General features: G+C 37.8%; 1 long non-coding RNA gene across 1 annotated transcript; it reads right to left on the reverse strand.

Annotated features, from left to right (window-relative positions):
• Positions 1-301: 301 nt before the first annotated feature.
• LOC142172910 (uncharacterized) lies at positions 302-1,943 on the reverse strand. Its single transcript, XR_012702069.1, has 2 exons — positions 1,487-1,943; positions 302-565 (listed from the first exon to the last, which is right to left on the reverse strand). It is a non-coding gene; the product is annotated as an uncharacterized LOC142172910 (long non-coding RNA).
• Positions 1,944-6,173: the final 4,230 nt, after the last annotated feature.

Here is a 6,173-nt window from a genome sequence, read left to right on the forward strand (position 1 = left end):
TTACCTAAGGGAGAAATTTTAAAGATAAACAACAAATAAGGTATGTTATTTCTTCTATGTACAATGTCCTAAAGACCTCAAAAGATTTTTTTTGGATTTTTGGAATTAATATCTTAGAGAAAACATATGTAGAATTTAAAAGAAAAATTCTTTTTTTTTTGAATTTTTGGTCCTAATATAGTAAATGAAATATAAAAATAATTTTTATTTTAAATTCTACATATTAATTGCATAAAGGAAAAACCACCTCAAATTTTTCATTTCTACAATTAGTATTCTAAAGAAATTCCTAACGGAAATATAAAACGCAAAATCCTTTTTTTTTGGATTTTTAATTTATTACACACCTTTTCAAATGCAAAATAGAAAGTACAATAATAATAAAAAAATTCGACATTACTATACAAAACTAAAAGATAAAAGACGACATAAAAAAAACAAACTCAAAACATAAAAATAAAAATAAAAAATGAAAAATCTTCTTAAACAACTCCTGAATGAGTGATCCTGCCTGGATGGTTCCGAGGTGTCTGTCATGCTCAAACTCCGGCAAGTAAATCCACGTCTGTATGAGAAAACTTAAACCAACACTATGTGAAACAATAACATTCCCTACTAGACACATGCAATACATGGTTGAGGCTAAATTATTTAATTACTGATTTTAGAACCTATGTGCATTTTCCTCTTTTAATTAGAAAATTATCTTGAAACGGGTCACGCGTACGTGTACCCATTTGTTAGGCGCGTCAAAAATCATGTCACGCGTGCGTGTCCATAATTAATAACGCTTTATTATTATTATTATTATTGTTTGGCCGAAGTTGCGCGAACGCATACTCCGATTTTGTTTTTAGGAATTGTAATTATGTCATGCGAACGTGTACGCAATCACGATGGTACAAGAACTCCAATATCTTAATATGCTACTTTTCCAGTCATTTCTTTTTAATACATGTATAGTATTTATGAAGGAATTGACCTTTCGTACATGAACTGAGATTCAATGTCAAAAATGATCGTTTAGTTTGATGCGAGATATGTATCAGTAATGAGCTCCATGTTAATTACTTGTAAAAGCCAAGATACTTCAAACCAAAAGTAATCTTCAAAATGCACCATTTATTTATATCTCATTACAGCAAAAGACTCATTTGTGTTTCCATTTTCTGGTAAACTCAGCCTATTAGTCATTTGAAGATTATATCTGGATAAGAAAATATTTATGTCTGGTTTTCTTAATTTTAAATATGTAAAAAAGATCTTTGGAAAACATGGTCAAATTTTGAGCTATATACACGAAATTGATTATTCACATAAGGAACAAGAACATACAAACTTTGAAATATGTACCAACATAAGTTTATCTACTATGGATCATCATAACAAAACCAAAAATGAAAAACGTAACAGTAACGCTAAAACTTTAGCTTGACCGAGTGATTCGAAAATTGAAAAACGAGAAAAAAGGATGTTAAAGTATTACCGAAACGGAAAAAAAAATTGGATTCCGTGGAGCACGTTACCCGCGTCGTGACATCGCTCTCACAACAAAAAAGCTATAAAGACATTTCCAAAATCTCAGTTTCTCACTTTCACCCAAAGTTCCGGTTCCGAACCATCACTATGAGTTCAATATTCCACAATCCACTTTCCGAAATCAGTTTTCCCCTCTCTCAAACCAGCATTAAGAATGATAACATAGAGATTTACAGTCATGAAGAAGAAGTGAAGTTTGGCTGTTTCTCTGTTGAAGAAGAGAACGATAGGGGGGTTACTCTTTAGTCTCTACGGCGGATTAGTTTCTAGGCATATATGTTTTTAGGCTGTATTTTTTTGTGTGTCCCCCTATTTCAGTGTATTTTCCTCTTTTTAAATAGGTAGCAGAAATGAATTACCTATTCACAAATACACCTTCTCCAATTTCTTATTTGACTCCACTCAAATCCTTTTCTTTACTCTATTCAGTAATGCACTCCCAACCCCACCACTCTAGAAGCTTCCTAATTAGTTAGGTAAGACTCCCCAATTTAAACAATCCCTAGACTACCCTTAAAACCCCATGTTAATTACTTCAAAAATCAAATGGGTCAAATTGACCCAAGATTCAACCTACCAAATTAGATTAATTACTCAAAATAATAATTATCCCAACTAATTAAATACCAAATTAAAATAAAATTTCCAAAATTCGAAAATTAAAGAGTAAAATGCAACATGACTATTTTTTATGATTTTTTTCTATTTTGTCAAACAACAACTTACTTAATTAATCTAAAAATGTAAAATAAAATCCTAAATGTAGATGCAATATATATTTTTTTATATTTTTATGATTTGAAATAAATGCCAAAACTAATCCTAATTAATTAAACTAAACATGAAACTATTTTTTGTTTTCGAAATTATATAAAGATAAAAATAAGGTACTATTTTTTGTATTATTTTTTTTAATTTTTTTTTTTATGAAAATACATAAACTAAAATATTTTTGTAGTTTTCATTTTTCTTGTAATAAAATAAAGTAAAAGAGGCAAAATGAGTTGAAATAGCTATATTAGGCCTAAATTAAATATTTACATGCTAAAATATAAAAATATTGGGAGGGTCAAAAATCACATGTCTACACCTTAGTGTGATCCTTGAAGCATCACAATATACCATAAATCCATCTGTACCCTCTGGTAGGGTCAACACCGACGCCGTAATCAATCTTGATTTTAGCTTTGGAAGCTCTTTTCACAAGCATCTGACCTTTGGAACTTATCTTCCTTCTGCATCAATTTAGTCCATGGAGAGGCAAGAGTAGAGAACCCTTCCACAAATTTCATGTAATACCCAACTAAGGTCAAGAAACTGTGAATATCCACTGGAGTTGTAGGTCTAGGCTAATTCTTTACCGCTGCAATCTTCTAAGGGTCAACCTTTATTCTTTCTCTAGAGACAACATGACTCAAGAACATGATAGATTCAAGCCAAAATTTGCACTTCGAATACTTCATGTACAACTGGTGTTGATACAGGGTCTGTAGAACTTCCCTGAAATGATCGGCATGGTCCTTTCGACTCCGTGAATATTCTAGAATATTGTCAATGAACACTATCACAAAGGAGTCAAGAAAAGGCTTGAAGACTAGATTCATAAGATCCATGAAAGTTGACAGGGCATTTTTATCCCAAAAGGCATTACCAGAAATTCAAAGTGCCCATACCGGGTTCTGAAAGCTGTTTTCTAAATATCCTGCTCTCTGATCTTCAATTGGTGATACCAGGATCCCAAATCAATTTTGGAGAAGTACTTAACACCATGTAATTGGTCAAACAAGTCATCTATCCTTGGTAATGGGTACTTATTCTTGATCGTGACCTTATTGAGCTGCCAGTAGTCAATACACATCCTCAGTGACCCATCTTTCTTCCTTACAAAGTGGACCGGTGCGCCCCAAGGCGACACACTTGTCCGGATGATACCCTTCTCTAACAAATCCTTCAATTGTTCCTTTAGATACTTCAATTCTGTTGGTGCCATTCTGTAGGGCGAAATAGATATAGGCTACGTGCCTGGCATCACATCGATACCAAAATTGATCTCCTTGTCTGGTGCGATCCTAGGGAGCTCACCCAGAAAGACCTCCAAAAATTCATTCATAACTGGTAACGAATCAAGTGTATGTGTCTCAACATCGATATCCGTAAACCGGACCAAATGGTAGATATACCCCTTGTTAATAATCTTCTTGGCCTTAAGGTAAAAAATAAACCCACCCTTTGGAACCATATCATCCCCCTTCCATTCAATCACTAACTCATTAGGAAATTCAAACCTAACGGTTCTGGTTCGACAATCAAGATTAGCGAAACATGAATAAATCCAGTCCATCTCCATTATTACATCAAAATCAACCATCCCCAAATCAACGAGATTGGCCATGGTGTCGTGACCATGCACTGTGACAACACAATCCTTATAAACCCGAGCAGCCAAAATAGACTCATCAACCGGAGTAGATATAGAGAACGGCTCATGAAGTTATTCCGGTTCTATCCCAAATCCCATAGCAGCATAAGGAGTGACATAGGACAAAGTGGAACCGGGATCAATAAGAGCATACACATCATGAGATTGGACAATCAATATACTTGTGACAACATCTGGAGAAGCCTCTGAATTCTGGCGACCCCTCATAGCATAGAAACGGTCGGATCCTCCCGAACTCTGTGCTCCACCCCTAGCTGCACCATGCCCTGCGGGTGTTGGAGTGCCTCGAGCTTGAGGAGGTTTTGTGGATGTAGTAGCTGCAGAACTAGTTGGTTGCACCACACCTTTGCCCATGATCTGGTGGGACGAGCGACAATCCCTTTGAATATGATCCCTCATACCGCACTCGTAGTATATAGGTAAGTCTATGAAGCAGACCCCAAAGTGCATCCTCCCATACTTAGGGCATAGGGGCTTCCACTGCTACTGGAATCTCCTTCTAGGCTGACCCTGCTGATGGGGTCCCCTGTTGCCCTGACTAGGCCTGAAATAACTCCACTGCTACTGACTGGGCCCTAATGGTTGTGCACTCATCGAAGACTGAGTGAATGACTGAGATGGCCTGATGACCCTCCCCTAAATGCCAACCTACCACCACCACCACCTGAAGAACAACCAAAGTTGCCTGTAGACTGGGCCTTGCTGCTACCTTCATGCTCCATTCTATTTTCCAATTACGATTCTCTGTAGCTTGAGAAAATGCCACTATATTCCCATAGCTCATATCAGAATTCAAGGCAGCTATTGTGGCCTCATTAATAACCAAGGGGCTAAGGCCCTGCACAAGCCGACGCATTATAGCCTCCATAATGGGCAACATGTGAATAGCATACTTGGACATGCATGTGAACTCTATATGGTACTCCCACACACTCATGCTACCCTACTTTATGATCTCAAACTCACCAGCATGGGCCGCCTAAGTCTTGGTAGACAAGAAATAATCCATAAGGGCATCGGTGAGCTCACTACACCTCGCTGGAGGGATCCCCTCCTTACGAGACTCCTCCCACATATCAAACCAAGAATAGGCCACCCCTTTCAGACAGCAGGAAGCCAACTCCACTCCCTCCGTCTCCGTAGCATGCGTAACTCGGAGAGTCTTGTGCATCTCATCAATGAAGTCCTGGGGGTCCTCCTCAGGATCAGTACCTATGAACACTGGAGGATCCAACTGGAGAAACCTGTTCACCTTGGAACTCGTAGAATCCCCTGGCTGACTAGAAGAAGTGGGTGCAACATTTGATCTCTGGGCCTGGGAAGCCGCTATCTGAGCCAACATCTGTATGGCTCCCCTAAGATCCCCATCAGAAACACCAGGACTGGAAACTGGGGCTAGAGGTGGAACTAGAATATCAGTTGGAGAAATCGTTGCACCCTCGGCAGGTGTAGGAACTGGTGCAATTTGAGCAGGAATATTAGAATTAGGCGGTGTATAAAATGGGGGAATATTCTCACCCCTTGGGTGCTCACTCGTATCGTCAAATATAGAATCAACTGCCACTCCTAGGTGGCATTGTCTCCTTGTCCAAGTCTTCCCTTCTTCCTAGGCTCCATGTACTGAAGGTTAGAGCAATGCACGAGTTAAAGGAGGAAAAATCTTACAATCAACTTTATCGCATGATCGAGAACATCAAAGAAGGGTATTATTCCTAAATGTCCAAGTAGCCTCCTAATTATATATGTGGTTGACAACACAACGATAAGAAGGATTCTACTAGACATGGCTCCTGATGTTTTAAGCGACAATACCACACAAGATGGGGGTGATTTGTGTGGTACCCAATTTTTGCTTAACTGAACTATAAAAGAACCTGGTTCTTCTAGGTGTTCCAACTACTACTGTTTGCGAAATAATAAATACAGAAAATAAAGAACATAGAGATTTTTACGTGTAAAACACCTGGCTCCAAAGGTGAAAAAACCATGACCTACTACTCAGTAGGATTTTCCCAAACTTCCACTAAAATCACTGAGCCAAAACAGTATTTACAAAAACTCTCTGTAAACCTAAGGATTAACTCTAATCCCATTGTGGCACACAACCTCAACTGTTGCGACAACTTCAAGTTAGCTATAACTTAAATACTCTAGGTACCTAATACAATTGCTTCTATGAAAGCTGAAAGGTACA

Source organism: Nicotiana tabacum, chromosome 18, assembly GCF_000715075.1.
Source record: "Nicotiana tabacum cultivar K326 chromosome 18, ASM71507v2, whole genome shotgun sequence".
NCBI lineage: Eukaryota > Viridiplantae > Streptophyta > Magnoliopsida > Solanales > Solanaceae > Nicotiana > Nicotiana tabacum.